The 16,130-nt window shown below is 36.0% G+C and overlaps 4 non-coding genes across 4 annotated transcripts; all 4 read left to right on the plus strand.

Moving 5' to 3' along the window:
• Nucleotides 1–2,382: 2,382 nt before the first annotated feature.
• TRNAN-GUU (transfer RNA asparagine (anticodon GUU)) lies at nucleotides 2,383–2,456 on the plus strand. The gene has a single exon. It is a non-coding gene; the product is annotated as a tRNA-Asn (tRNA).
• Nucleotides 2,457–7,566: 5,110 nt separating this feature from the next.
• TRNAN-GUU (transfer RNA asparagine (anticodon GUU)) lies at nucleotides 7,567–7,640 on the plus strand. Its single transcript has one exon. It is a non-coding gene; the product is annotated as a tRNA-Asn (tRNA).
• Nucleotides 7,641–8,821: 1,181 nt separating this feature from the next.
• TRNAN-GUU (transfer RNA asparagine (anticodon GUU)) lies at nucleotides 8,822–8,895 on the plus strand. Its single transcript has one exon. It is a non-coding gene; the product is annotated as a tRNA-Asn (tRNA).
• A 7,135-nt stretch (nucleotides 8,896–16,030) lies between these two features.
• Nucleotides 16,031–16,104, plus strand: TRNAN-GUU (transfer RNA asparagine (anticodon GUU)). Its single transcript has one exon. It is a non-coding gene; the product is annotated as a tRNA-Asn (tRNA).
• The last annotated feature ends 26 nt before the right edge of the window (nucleotides 16,105–16,130 follow it).

Raw genomic sequence — 16,130 nt, forward strand, 5'->3', positions numbered from 1 at the left:
GTTGAAATTGGACGACTAGCAACCCGATATCACTTTTTTATACAGCATATGGTGCTACAACAAATTGGTGCAAGTTTGGAGCTACCATAAGTGTGGCTTATAGTCAGTTACTCACATTAAATGTGGTGTATCAGCTCTTTGAATCAACCCCAAATAGTTTGCATGTAATTTTCAAGACAACTATATGTAACTCTGCATTCCTCTGTGGCATCAGAAGAAAATAAAAACAGTGAAGAATTTTGGTCAGGAATGTTATTCTTCACTTGATATATTGCAGCAAATTTTGGTTCCAAAATATTATCAGGAGAATGCGGGCATCGATCCCACTACCTCTCGCAAGCTAAGCTAGCACTCTACCATTTGAGCTAATTCCCCTTTGATGTTAAAAGCATTTACACCACTCACACCAAGAGGACTGGATTACATTTAGAGATAACATCTCAAAAACATCCATTAGCCTCAAGTTTAGTGAAATCCCATTATCGTTGGTATTTAGTACCTTAATGATTTCATAAAATGTTTCCTTCTTTATCACCATTGTGTTGGAGACTTTGTGGGGCTGAAGAAACTGTCCCACATCTGGTGGCACTGTCCCAACGTACTTCCATTGTGGACAGAGATACATTGTCTTACTTACCTTCTCATTGGAATTTTAATGCCCAACTCCCTGTCATATTCCCTTTTATCTCATTATATTTTTGATATTGTAAGAAATGATCCAAGTTAGAAACTTTTATGCAGTTTAAGTACAGTTCTGCTGGTTCATCTTCCCTTACTGATAATATCCATTAGAAAGTACTTTCACGTGTCTCTGTGGCGCAATTGGTTAGTGCGTTCGGGACGTGTTTAGTTATTGTTATTCTGTGTGCAGGAGGATTCTTTTTTTGATGAAATTTACCAGACATTTGTCTTCATTTTACCTCAATACACAAACTTACATGGAAATTAACAGCTATGACTTTACTAACTCTACATCCATGGCTTTCCAACTAGTGTTAGATAATAATAGAAAGAACTTTACAAATTGAAAACAAGTGATCAGTCCTAAGAAGATATAGAGAATAAGCTAAAAATTCACAGTGACTTTTAGCCAGAAGAATAAGAAAAAATGTATTAATATATACCAGATACTGGGATCCACTGGGTTAATTCTGTGAAGTTGATTCAATTATTTACAAAGGGGGTCAGTTACCCTTGCAACAGTATAGTAACACCAGTTACAGCAGTTGAAATTGGACGACTAGCAACCCGATATCACTTTTTTATACAGCATATGGTGCTACAACAAATTGGTGCAAGTTTGGAGCTACCATAAGTGTGGCTTATAGTCAGTTACTCACATTAAATGTGGTGTATCAGCTCTTTGAATCAACCCCAAATTGTTTGCATGTAATTTTCAAGACAACTATATGTAACTCTGCATTCCTCTGGGGCATGAGAAGAAAATAAAAACAGTGAAGAATTTTGGTCAGGAATGTTATTCTTCACTTGATATATTGCAGCAAATTTTGGTTCCAAAATATTATCTGGAGAATGCGGGCATCGATCCCACTACCTCTCGCATGCTAAGCGAGCACTCTACCATTTGAGCTAATTCCCCTTTGATTTTAAAAGCATTTACACCACTCACACCAAGAGGACTGGATTACATTTAGAGATAACATCTCAAAAACATCCATTAGCCTCAAGTTTAGTGAAATCCCATTATCGTTGGTATTTAGTACCTTAATGATTTCATAAAATATTTCCTTCTTTATCACCATTGTGTTGGAGACTTTGTGGGGCTGAAGAAACTGTCCCACATCTGGTGGCACTGTCCCAACTTACTTCCATTGTGGACAGAGATACATTGTCTTACTTACCTTCTCATTGGAATTTTAATGCCCAACTCCCTGTCATATTCCCTTTTATCTCATTATATTTCTGATATTCCTAAGTATAACCACAAATTTATAACACATATTTTGAGTGCTACCAAATGCCATATAGCTTTATATTGAAAAAACTCAGTTCCACCATTCTCTATCTTTATTATAAATACAATTTGGCACATCTATCATTGTGAATACATCACCAGAATTTTTCATAACACTGCAAATAAGTTCTCATATACTTGGATCCTTGGACTAACTGAAATCCCCCTATTTCAACCGTTTTATAACTGGATTGATTCGCCCCCATCACAACTAAGTTATTTTCACACCCTGACAAAATTCTCAATTTACAGGGTATAATCCTGTTATTTCTTACTTTGCACAATTTCATATTATAGTGTCCATTTGTAAGAAAAGATCCAAGTTAGAAACTTTTAAGCAGTCTAAGTTCAGTTCTGCTGGTTCATCTTCGCTTACTGATAATATCCATTAAAAAACACTTTCATGTGTCTCTGTGGCGCAATTGGTTAGCGCGTTCGGCTGTTAACTGAAAGGTTGGTGGTTCAAGCCCACCCAGGGACGTGTTTAGTATTTGTTATTCTGTGGCAGGAGGATTCTTTATTTGATGAAATTTACCAGACATTTGTCTTCATTTTACCTCAATACACAAACTTACATGGAAATTAACAGCTATGACTTTACTAACTCTACATCCATGGCTTTCCAACTAGTGTTAGATAATAATAGAAAGAACTTTACAAATTGAAAACAAGTGATCAGTCCTAAGAAGATATAGAGAATAAGCTAAAAATTCACAGTGACTTTTAGCCAGAAGAATAAGAAAAAATGTATTAATATATACCAGATACTGGGATCCACTGGGTTAATTCTGAGAAGTTGATTCAATTATTTACAAATGGGGTAAGTTAACCTTGCAACAGTATAGTAACACCATTTACAGCAGTTGAAATTGGACGACTAGCAACCCGATATCACTTTTTTATACAGCATATGGTGCTACAACAAATTGGTGCAAGTTTGGAGCTACCATAAGTGTGGCTTATAGTCAGTTACTCACATTAAATGTGGTGTATCAGCTCTTTGAATCAACCCCAAATTGTTTGCATGTCATTTTCAAGACAACTATATGTAACTCTGCATTCCTCTGGGGCATGAGAAGAAAATAAAAACAGTGAAGAATTTTGGTCAGGAATGTTATTCTTCACTTGATATATTGCAGCAAATTTTTTTTCCAAAATATTATCTGGAGAATGCGGGCATCGATCCCACTACCTCTCGCAAGCTAAGCGAGCACTCTACCATTTGAGCTAATTCCCCATTGATGTTAAAAGCATTTACACCACTCACACCAAGAGGACTGGATTACATTTAGAGATAACATCTCAAAAACATCCATTAGCCTCAAGTTTAGTGAAGTCCCATTATCGTTGGTATTTAGTACCTTAATGATTTCATAAAATGTTTCCTTCTTTATCACCATTGTGTTGGAGACTTTGTGGGGCTGAAGAAACTGTCCCACATCTGGTGGCACTGTCCCAACGTACTTCCATTGTGGACAGAGATACATTGTCTTACTTACCTTCTCATTGGAATTTTAATGCCCAACTCCCTGTCATATTCCCTTTTATCTCATTATATTATTGATATTGTAAGAAATGATCCAAGTTAGAAACTTTTATGCAGTTTAAGTTCAGTTCTGCTGGTTCATCTTCCCTTACTGATAATATCCATTAGAAAGCACTTTCACGTGTCTCTGTGGCGCAATTGGTTAGTGTGTTCGGGTCGTGTTTAGTATTTGTTATTCTGTGGCAGGAGGATTCTTTATTTGACGAAATTTACCAGACATTTGTCTTCATTTTACCTCAATACACAAACTTACATGGAAATTAACAGCTATGACTTTACTAACTCTACATCCATGGCTTTCCAACTAGTGTTAGATAAAAATAGAAAGAACTTTACAAATTGAAAACAAGTGATCAGTCCTAAGAAGATATAGAGAATAAGCTAAAAATTCACAGTGACTTTTAGCCAGAAGAATAAGAAAAAATGTATTAATATATACCAGATACTGGGATCCACTGGGTTAATTCTGTGAAGTTGATGCAATTATTTACAAAGGGGGTCAGTTACCCTTGCAACAGTATAGTAACACCAGTTACAGCAGTTGAAATTGGACGACTAGCAACCCGATATCACTTTTTTATACAGCATATGGTGCTACAACAAATTGGTGCAAGTTTGGAGCTACCATAAGTGTGGCTTATAGTCAGTTACTCACATTAAATGTGGTGTATCAGCTCTTTGAATCAACCCCAAATTGTTTGCATGTAATTTTCAAGACAACTTTATGTAACTCTGCATTCCTCTGGGGCATGAGAAGAAAATAAAAACAGTGAAGAATTTTGGTCAGGAATGTTATTCTTCACTTGATATATTGCAGCAAATTTTGGTTCCAAAATATTATCAGGAGAATGCGGGCATCGATCCCACTACCTCTCGCAAGCTAAGCGAGCACTCTACCATTTGAGCTAATTCCCCTTTGATGTTAAAAGCATTTACACCACTCACACCAAGAGGACTGGATTACATTTAGAGATAACATCTCAAAAACATCCATTAGCCTCAAGTTTAGTGAAATCCCATTATCGTTGGTATTTAGTACCTTAATGATTTCATAAAATGTTTCCTTCTTTATCACCATTGTGTTGGAGACTTTGTGGGGCTGAAGAAACTGTCCCACATCTGGTGGCACTGTCCCAACGTACTTCCATTGTGGACAGAGATACATTGTCTTACTTACCTTCTCATTGGAATTTTAATGCCCAACTCCCTGTCATATTCCCTTTTATCTCATTATATTTTTGATATTGTAAGAAATGATCCAAGTTAGAAACTTTTATGCAGTTTAAGTTCAGTTCTGCTGGTTCATCTTCCCTTACTGATAATATCCATTAGAAAGCACTTTCACGTGTCTCTGTGGCACAATTGGTTAGTGCGTTCGGGACGTGTTTAGTTATTGTTATTCTGTGGCAGGAGGATTCTTTTTTTGACAAAATTTACCAGACATTTGTCTTCATTTTACCTCAATACACAAACTTACATGGAAATTAACAGCTATGGCTTTACTAACTCTACATCCATGGCTTTCCAACTAGTGTTAGATAATAATAGAAAGAACTTTACAAATTGAAAACAAGTGATCAGTCCTAAGAAGATATAGAGAATAAGCTAAAAATTCACAGTGACTTTTAGCCAGAAGAATAAGAAAAAATGTATTAATATATACCAGATACTGGGATCCACTGGGTTAATTCTGAGAAGTTGATTCAATTATTTACAAAGGGGGTAAGTTAACCTTGCAACAGTATAGTAACACCAGTTACAGCAGTTGAAATTGGACGACTAGCAACCCGATATCACTTTTTTATACAGCATATGGTGCTACAACAAATTGGTGCAAGTTTGGAGCTACCATAAGTGTGGCTTATAGTCAGTTTCTCACATTAAATGTGGTGTATCAGCTCTTTGAATCAACCCCAAATTGTTTGCATGTAATTTTCAAGACAACTATATGTAACTCTGCATTCCTCTGGGGCATGAGAAGAAAATAAAAACAGTGAAGAATTTTGGTCAGGAATGTTATTCTTCACTTGATATATTGCAGCAAATTTTGGTTCCAAAATATTATCTGGAGAATGCGGGCATCGATCCCACTACCTCTCGCAAGCTAAGCGAGCACTCTACCATTTGAGCTAATTCCCCTTTGATGTTAAAAGCATTTACACCACTCACACCAAGAGGACTGGATTACATTTAGAGATAACATCTCAAAAACATCCATTAGCCTCAAGTTTAGTGAAATCCCATTATCGTTGGTATTTAGTACCTTAATGATTTCATAAAATGTTTCCTTCTTTATCACCATTGTGTTGGAGACTTTGTGGGGCTGAAGAAACTGTCCCACATCTGGTGGCACTGTCCCAACGTACTTCCATTGTGGACAGAGATACATTGTCTTACTTACCTTCTCATTGGAATTTTAATGCCCAACTCCCTGTCATATTCCCTTTTATCTCATTATATTTTTGATATTGTAAGAAATGATCCAAGTTAGAAACTTTTATGCAGTTTAAGTTCAGTTCTGCTGGTTCATCTTCCCTTACTGATAATATCCATTAGAAAGCACTTTCACGTGTCTCTGTGGCGCAATTGGTTAGTGCGTTCGGGACGTGTTTAGTTATTGTTATTCTGTGGCAGGAGGATTCTTTTTTTGATGAAATTTACCAGACATTTGTCTTCATTTTACCTCAATACACAAACTTACATGGAAATTAACAGCTATGACTTTACTAACTCTACATCCATGGCTTTCCAACTAGTGTTAGATAATAATAGAAAGAACTTTACAAATTGAAAACAAGTGATCAGTCCTAAGAAGATATAGAGAATAAGCTAAAAATTCACAGTGACTTTTAGCCAGAAGAATAAGAAAAATTTATTAATATATACCAGATACTGGGATCCACTGGGTTAATTCTGAGAAGTGGATTCAATTATTTAAAAAGGGGGTAAGTTACCTTGCAAATGTCTAGTAATACCAGTTACAGCAGTTGAAATTTGACCCCTAGTAACACAATATCACTTTTTTATGCAGCATTATGGGGCTACAACAAATTGGTGCAAGTTTGGAGCTACCATAAGTGTGGCTTATAGTCAGTTACTCACAGGAAATGTGGTGGATCAGCTCTTTGAAGCAACCCCAAATTGTTTGCATGTAATTTTCAAGACAACTATATGTCACTCCGCATTCCTCTGGGGCATCAGAAGAAAATAAAAACAGTGAAGAATTTTGGTCTGGAATGTTATTCTTCACTTGATATATTGCAGCAAATTTTGGTTGCAAAATCTTATCTGGAGAATGCGGACTGGATTACATTTAGAAATAACATCTCAAAAACTTCCATTAGCCTCAAGTTTAGTGAAATCCCATTATCGTTGGTATTTAGTACCTTAATGATTTCATAAAATGTTTCCTTCTTTATCACCATAGTGTTGGAGACTTTGTGGGGCTGAGGAAACTGTCCCACATCTGGTGGCACTGTCCGAAACTTACTTCCATTGTGGACAGAGATACATTGTCTTACTTACCTTCTAATTGGAATTTTAATGCCCAACTCCCTGTCATATTCCCTTTTATCTCATTATATTTCTGATATTCCTAAGTTTACCCACAAATTTATAACACATATTTTGAGTGCTACCAAATGCCATATAGCTTTATATTGAAAAAACTCAGTTCCACCATTCTCTATCTTTATTATAAATACAATTTGGCACATCTATCATTGTGAATACATCACCAGAATTTTTCATAACACTGCAAATAAGTTCTCATATACTTGGATCCTTGGACTAACTGAAATCCCCCTATTTCAACCCTTTTATAACTGGATTGATTCGCCCCCATCACGACTAAGTTATTTTCACACCCTGACAAAATTCTAAATTTACAGGGTATAATCCTGTTATTTCTTACTTTGCACAAGTTCATATTATAGTGTCCATTTGTATGACATGATCCAAGTTAGAAACTTTTAAGCAGTTTAAGTTCAGTTCTGCTGGTTCATCTTCGCTTACTGATAATATCCATTAAAAAACACTTTCACGTGTCTCTGTGGCGCAATTGGTTAGCGCGTTCGGCTGTTGACTGAAAGGTTGGTGGTTCAAGCCCACCCAGGGACGTGTTTAGTATTTGTTATTCTGTGGCAGGAGGTTTCTTTATTTGACGAAATTTACCTGACATTTGTCTTCATTTTACCTCAATACACAAACTTACATGGAAATTAACAGCTATGGCTTTACTAACTCTACATCCATGGCTTTCCAACTAGTGTTAGATAATAATAGAAAGAACTTTACAAATTGAAAACAAGTGATCAGTCCTAAGAAGATATAGAGAATAAGCTAAAAATTCATAGTGACTTTTAGCCAGAAGAATAAGAAAAAATGTATTAATATATACCAGATACTGGGATCCACTGGGTTAATTCTGAGAAGTTGATTCAATTATTTACAAAGGGGGTAAGTTAACCTTGCAACAGTATAGTAACACCAGTTACAGCAGTTGAAATTGGACGACTAGCAACCCGATATCACTTTTTTATACAGCATATGGTGCTACAACAAATTGGTGCAAGTTTGGAGCTACCATAAGTGTGGCTTATAGTCAGTTTCTCACATTAAATGTGGTGTATCAGCTCTTTGAATCAACCCCAAATTGTTTGCATGTAATTTTCAAGACAACTATATGTAACTCTGCATTCCTCTGGGGCATGAGAAGAAAATAAAAACAGTGAAGAATTTTGGTCAGGAATGTTATTCTTCACTTGATATATTGCAGCAAATTTTGTTTCCAAAATATTATCTGGAGAATGCGGGCATCGATCCCACTACCTCTCGCAAGCTAAGCGAGCACTCTACCATTTGGAGCTAATTCCCCTTTGATGTTAAAAGCACCAAATGCCATATAGCTTTATATTGAAAAAACTCAGTTCCACCATTCTCTATCTTTATTATAAATACAATTTGGCACATCTATCATTGTGAATACATCACCAGAATTTTTCATAACACTGCAAATAAGTTCTCATATACTTGGATCCTTGGACTAACTGAAATCCCCCTATTTCAACCCTTTTATAACTGGATTGATTCGCCCCCATCACGACTAAGTTATTTTCACACCCTGACAAAATTCTCAATTTACAGGGTATAATCCTGTTATTTCTTACTTTGCACAAGTTCATATTATAGTGTCCATTTGTAAGAAATGATCCAAGTTTGAAACTTTTAAGCAGTTTAAGTTCAGTTCTGCTGGTTCATCTTCGCTTACTGATAATATCCATTAAAAAACACTTTCACGTGTCTCTGTGGCGCAATTGGTTAGCGCATTCGGCTGTTAACTGAAAGGTTGGTGGTTCAAGCCCACCCAGGGACGTGTTTAGTATTTTTTATTCTGTGGCAGGAGGATTCTTTTTTTGACGAAATTTACCAGACATTTGTCTTCATTTTACCTCAATACACAAACTTACATGGAAATTAACAGCTATGACTTTACTAACTCTACATCCATGGCTTTCCAACTAGTGTTAGATAATAATAGAAAGAACTTTACAAATTGAAAACAAGTGATCAGTCCTAAGAAGATATAGAGAATAAGCTAAAAATTCACAGTGACTTTTAGCCAGATGAATAAGAAAAAATGTATTAATATATACCAGATACTGGGATCCACTGGGTTAATTCTGAGAAGTTGATTCAATTATTTACAAAGGGGGTAAGTTAACCTTGCAACAGTATAGTAACACCAGTTACAGCAGTTGAAATTGGATGACTAGCAACCCGATATCACTTTTTTATACAGCATATGGTGCTACAACAAATTGGTGCAAGTTTGGAGCTACCATAAGTGTGGCTTATAGTCAGTTACTCACATTAAATGTGGTGTATCAGCTCTTTGAATCAACCCCATATTGTTTGCATGTAATTTTCAAGACAACTATATGTAACTCTGCATTCCTCTGGGGCATCAGAAGAAAATATAAACAGTGAAGAATTTTGGTCAGGAATGTTATTCTTCACTTGATATATTGCAGCAAATTTTGGTTCCAAAATATTATCTGGAGAATGCGGGCATCGATCCTACTATCTCTCGCATGCTAAGCGAGCACTCTACCATTTGAGCTAAATCCCCTTTGATGTTAAAAGCATTTACACCACTCACACCAAGAGGACTCGATTACATTTAGAGATAACATCTCAAAAACATCCATTAGCCTCAAGTTTAGTGGAATCCCATTATCGTTGGTATTTAGTACCTTAATGATTTCATAAAATGTTTCCTTATTTATCACCATTGTGTTGGAGACTTTGTGGGGCTGAGGAAACTGTCCCACATCTGGTGGCACTGTCCCAACTTACTTCCATTGTGGACAGAGATACATTGTCTTACTTACCTTCTCATTGGAATTTTAATGCCCAACTCCCTGTCATATTCCCTTTTATCTCATTATATTTTTGATATTGTAAGAAATGATCCAAGTTAGAAACTTTTATGCAGTTTAAGTTCAGTTCTGCTGGTTCATCTTCCCTTACTGATAATATCCATTAGAAAGCACTTTCACGTGTCTCTGTGGCGCAATTGGTTAGCGCGTTCAGCTTTTAACCGAAAGGTTGGTAGTTCAAGACCACCCAGGGACGTGTTTAGTATTTGTTATTTTGTGGTATTAGACAAAATTTACCAGGCATTTGTCTTCATTTTACCTCAATACACAAACTTACATGAAAATTAACAGCTATGACTTTACTAACTCTACATCCATGGCTTTCCAGCTAGTGTTAGATAATACTAGAAAGAACTTTACAAATTGAAAACAAGTGATCAGTTCTAAGAAGATATAGAGAATAAGCTAAAAATTCACAGTGACTTTTAGCCAGAAGAATAAGAAAAATTTATTAATATATACCAGATACTGGGATCCACTGGGTTAATTCTGAGAAGTGGATTCAATTATTTAAAAAGGGGGTAAGTCACCTTGCAAATGTCTAGTAATACCAGTTACAGCAGTTGAAATTTGACCCCTAGTAACACAATATCACTTTTTTATGCAGCATTATGGGGCTACAACAAATTGGTGCAAGTTTGGAGCTACCATAAGTGTGGCTTATAGTCAGTTACTCACAGGAAATGTGGTGGATCAGCTCTTTGAAGCAACCCCAAATTGTTTGCATGCAATTTTCAAGACAACTATATGTCACTCCGCATTCCTCTGGGGCATCAGAAGAAAATAAAAACAGTGAAGAATTTTGGTCTGGAATGTTATTCTTCACTTGATATATTGCAGCAAATTTTGGTTGCAAAATCTTATCTGGAGAATGCGGACTGGATTACATTTAGAAATAACATCTCAAAAACTTCCATTAGCCTCAAGTTTAGTGAAATCCCATTATCGTTGGTATTTAGTACCTTAATGATTTCATAAAATGTTTCCTTCTTTATCACCATAGTGTTGGAGACTTTGTGGGGCTGAGGAAACTGTCCCACATCTGGTGGCACTGTCCGAAACTTACTTCCATTGTGGACAGAGATACATTGTCTTACTTACCTTCTCATTGGAATTTTAATGCCCAACTCCCTGTCATATTCCCTTTTATCTCATTATATTTCTGATATTCCTAAGTATACCCACAAATTTATAACACATATTTTGAGTGCTACCAAATGCCATATAGCTTTATATTGAAAAAACTCAGTTCCACCATTCTCTATCTTTATTATAAATACAATTTGGCACATCTATCATTGTGAATACATCACCAGAATTTTTCATAACACTGCAAATAAGTTCTCATATACTTGGATCCTTGGACTAACTGAAATCCCCCTATTTCAACCCTTTTATAACTGGATTGATTCGCCCCCATCACGACTAAGTTATTTTCACACCCTGACAAAATTCTCAATTTACAGGGTATAATCCTGTTATTTCTTACTTTGCACAAGTTCATATTATAGTGTCCATTTGTAAGAAATGATCCAAGTTAGAAACTTTTAAGCAGTTTAAGTTCAGTTCTGCTGGTTCATCTTCGCTTACTGATAATATCCATTAAAAAACACTTTCACATGACTCTGTGGCGCAATTGGTTAGCGCGTTCGGCTGTTAACTGAAAGGTTGGTGGTTCAAGCCCACCCAGGGACGTGTTTAGTATTTGTTATTCTGTGGCAGGAGGATTCTTTTTTTGACGAAATTTACCAGACATTTGTCTTCATTTTACCTCAATACACAAACTTACATGGAAATTAACAGCTATGGCTTTACTAACTCTACATCCATGGCTTTCCAACTAGTGTTAGATAATAATAGAAAGAACTTTACAAATTGAAAACAAGTGATCAGTCCTAAGAAGATATAGAGAATAAGCTAAAAATTCACAGTGACTTTTAGCCAGAAGAATAAGAAAAAATGTATTAATATATACCAGATACTGGGATCCACTGGGTTAATTCTGAGAAGTTGATTCAATTATTTACAAAGGGGGTAAGTTAACCTTGCAACAGTATAGTAACACCAGTTACAGCAGTTGAAATTGGACGACTAGCAACCCGATATCACTTTTTTATACAGCATATGGTGCTACAACAAATTGGTGCAAGTTTGGAGCTACCATAAGTGTGGCTTATAGTCAGTTTCTCACATTAAATGTGGTGTATCAGCTCTTTGAATCAACCCCAAATTGTTTGCATGTAATTTTCAAGACAACTATATGTAACTCTGCATTCCTCTGGGGCATGAGAAGAAAATAAAAACAGTGAAGAATTTTGGTCAGGAATGTTATTCTTCACTTGATATATTGCAGCAAATTTTGTTTCCAAAATATTATCTGGAGAATGCGGGCATCGATCCCACTACCTCTCGCAAGCTAAGCGAGCACTCTACCATTTGAGCTAATTCCCCTTTGATGTTAAAAGCATTTACACCACTCACACCAAGAGGACTGGATTACATTTAGAGATAACATCTCAAAAACATCCATTAGCCTCAAGTTTAGTGAAATCCCATTATCGTTGGTATTTAGTACCTTAATGATTTCATAAAATGTTTCCTTCTTTATCACCATTGTGTTGGAGACTTTGTGGGGCTGAAGAAACTGTCCCACATCTGGTGGCACTGTCCCAACGTACTTCCATTGTGGACAGAGATACATTGTCTTACTTACCTTCTCATTGGAATTTTAATGCCCAACTCCCTGTCATATTCCCTTTTATCTCATTATATTTTTGATATTGTAAGAAATGATCCAAGTTAGAAACTTTTATGCAGTTTAAGTTCAGTTCTGCTGGTTCATCTTCCCTTACTGATAATATCCATTAGAAAGCTCTTTCACGTGTCTCTGTGGTGCAATTGGTTAGCGCGTTCGGCTGTTAACCGAAAGGTTGGTAGTTCAAGACCACCCAGGGACGTGTTTAGTATTTGTTATTTTGTGGTATTAGACAAAATTTACCAGGCATTTGTCTTCATTTTACCTCAATACACAAACTTACATGGAAATTAACAGCTATGACTTTACTAACTCTACATCCATTGCTTTCCAGCTAGTGTTAGATAATACTAGAAAGAACTTTACAAATTGAAAACAAGTGATCAGTCCTAAGAAGATATAGAGAATAAGCTAAAAATTCACAGTGACTTTTAGCCAGAAGAATAAGAAAAATTTATTAATATATACCAGATACTGGGATCCACTGGGTTAATTCTGAGAAGTGGATTCAATTATTTAAAAAGGGGGTAAGTTAACCTTGCAAATGTCTAGTAATACCAGTTACAGCAGTTGAAATTGGACCCCTAGTAACACAATATCACTTTTTTATGCAGCATTATGGGGCTACAACAAATTGGTGCAAGTTTGGAGCTACCATAAGTGTGGCTTATAGTCAGTTACTCACAGGAAATGTGGTGTATCAGCTCTTTGAATCAACCCCAAATTGTTTGCATGTAATTTTCAAGACAACTATATGTCACTCCGCATTCCTCTGGGGCATCAGAAGAAAATAAAAACAGTGAAGAATTTTGGTCTGGAATGTTTTTCTTCACTTGATATATTGCAGCAAATTTTGGTTGCAAAATCTTATCTGGAGAATGCGGACTGGATTACATTTAGAAATAACATCTCAAAAACTTCCATTAGCCTCAAGTTTAGTGAAATCCCATTATCGTTGGTATTTAGTACCTTAATGATTTCATAAAATGTTTTCTTCTTTATCACCATTGTGTTGGAGACTTTGTGGGGCTGAGGAAACTGTCCCACATCTGGTGGCACTGTCCCAACTTACTTCCATTGTGGACAGAGATACATTGTCTTACTTACCTTCTCATTGGAATTTTAATGCCCAACTCCCTGTCATATTCCCTTTTATCTCATTATATTTCTGATATTCCTAAGTATACCCACAAATTTATAACACATATTTTGAGTGCTACCAAATGCCATATAGCTTTATATTGAAAAAACTCAGTTCCACCATTCTCTATCTTTATTCTAAATACAATTTGGCACATCTATCATTGTGAATACATCACCAGAATTTTTCATAACACTGCAAATAAGTTCTCATATACTTGGATCCTTGGACTAACTGAAATCCCCCTATTTCAACCCTTTTATAACTGGATTGATTCGCCCCCATCACGACTAAGATATTTTCACACCCTGACAAAATTCTCAATTTACAGGGTATAATCCTGTTATTTCTTACTTTGCACAAGTTCATATTATAGTGTCCATTTGTAAAAAATGATCCAAGTTAGAAACTTTTAAGCAGTTTAAGTTCAGTTCTGCTGTTTCATCTTCGCTTACTGATAATATCCATTAGAAAGCACTTTCAAGTGTCTCTGTGGCGCAATTGGTTAGCGTGTTTGGCTGTTAACTGAAAGGTTGGTGGTTCAAGCCCACCCAGGGACGTGTTTAGTATTTGTTTTTCTGTGGCAGGAGGATTCTATATTTGATGAAATTTACCTGGCATTTGTCATCATTTTACCTCAATACACAAACTTACATGGAAATTAACATCCGTTAGCCTCAAGTTTAGTGAAATCCCATTATCGTTGGTATTTAGTACCTTAATGATTTCATAAAATGTTTCCTTCTTTATCACCATTGTGTTGGAGACTTTGTGGGGCTGAGGAAACTGTCCCACATCAGGTGGCACTGTCCCAACTTACTTCCATTGTGGACAGAGATACATTGTCTTACTTACCTTCTCATTGGAATTTTAATGCCCAACTCCCTGTCATATTCCCTTTTATCTCATTATATTTTTGATATTGTAAGAAATGATCCAAGTTTGAAACTTTTATCCAGTTTAAGTTCAGTTCTGCTGGTTCATCTTCACTTACTGATAATATCCATTAGAAAGCACTTTCACGTGTCTCTGTGGCGCAATTGGTTAGCGCTTTCGGCTGTTAACCAAAAGGTTGGTAGTTCAAGACCACCCAGGGACGTGTTTAGTATTTGTTATTTTGTGGTATTAGACAAAATTTACCAGGCATTTGTCTTCATTTTACCTCAATACACAAACTTACATGGAAATTAACAGCTATGACTTTACTAACTCTACATCCATGGCTTTCCAGCTAGTGTTAGATAATACTAGAAAGAACTTTACAAATTGAAAACAAGTGATCAGTTCTAAGAAGATATAGAGAATAAGCTAAAAATTCACAGTGACTTTTAGCCAGAAGAATAAGAAAAATTTATTAATATATACCAGATACTGGGATCCACTGGGTTAATTCTGAGAAGTGGATTCAATTATTTAAAAAGGGGGTAAGTTACCTTGCAAATGTCTCGTAATACCAGTTACAGCAGTTGAAATTGGACCCCTAGTAACACAATATCACTTTTTTATGCAGCATTATGGGGCTACAACAAATTGGTGCAAGTTTGGAGCTACCATAAGTGTGGCTTATAGTCAGTTACTCACAGGAAATGTGGTGTATCAGCTCTTTGAATCAACCCCAAATTGTTTGCATGTAATGTTCAAGACAACTATATGTCACTCTGCATTCCTCTGGGGCATCAGAAGAAAATAAAAACAGTGAAGAATTTTGGTCTGGAATGTTATTCTTCACTTGATATATTGCAGCAAATTTTGGTTGCAAAATCTTATCTGGAGAATGCGGACTGGATTACATTTAGAAATAACATCTCAAAAACTTCCATTAGCCTCAAGTTTAGTGAAATCCCATTATCGTTGGTATTTAGTACCTTAATGATGTCATAAAATGTTTCCTTCTTTATCACCATTGTGTTGGAGACTTTGTGGGGCTGAGGAAACTGTCCCACATCTGGTGGCACTGTCCCAACTTACTTCCATTGTGGACAGAGATACATTGTCTTACTTACCTTCTCATTGGAATTTTAATGCCCAACTCCCTGTCATATTCCCTTTTATCTCATTATATTTTTGATATTGTAAGAAATGATCCAAGTTAGAAACTTTTAAGTAGTTTAAGTTCAGTTCTGCTGGTTCATCTTCCCTTACTGATAATATCCATTAGAAAGCTCTTTCACGTGTCTCTGTGGCGCAATTGGTTAGCGCGTTCGGCTGTTAACCGAAAGGTTGGTAGTTCAAGACCACCCAGGGACGTGTTTAGTATTTGTTATTTTGTGGTA

The sequence above is a fragment of the Taudactylus pleione genome, unplaced genomic scaffold (genome assembly GCF_031769625.1).
Source record: "Taudactylus pleione unplaced genomic scaffold, aTauple2 ptg000174l, whole genome shotgun sequence".
NCBI lineage: Eukaryota > Metazoa > Chordata > Amphibia > Anura > Myobatrachidae > Taudactylus > Taudactylus pleione.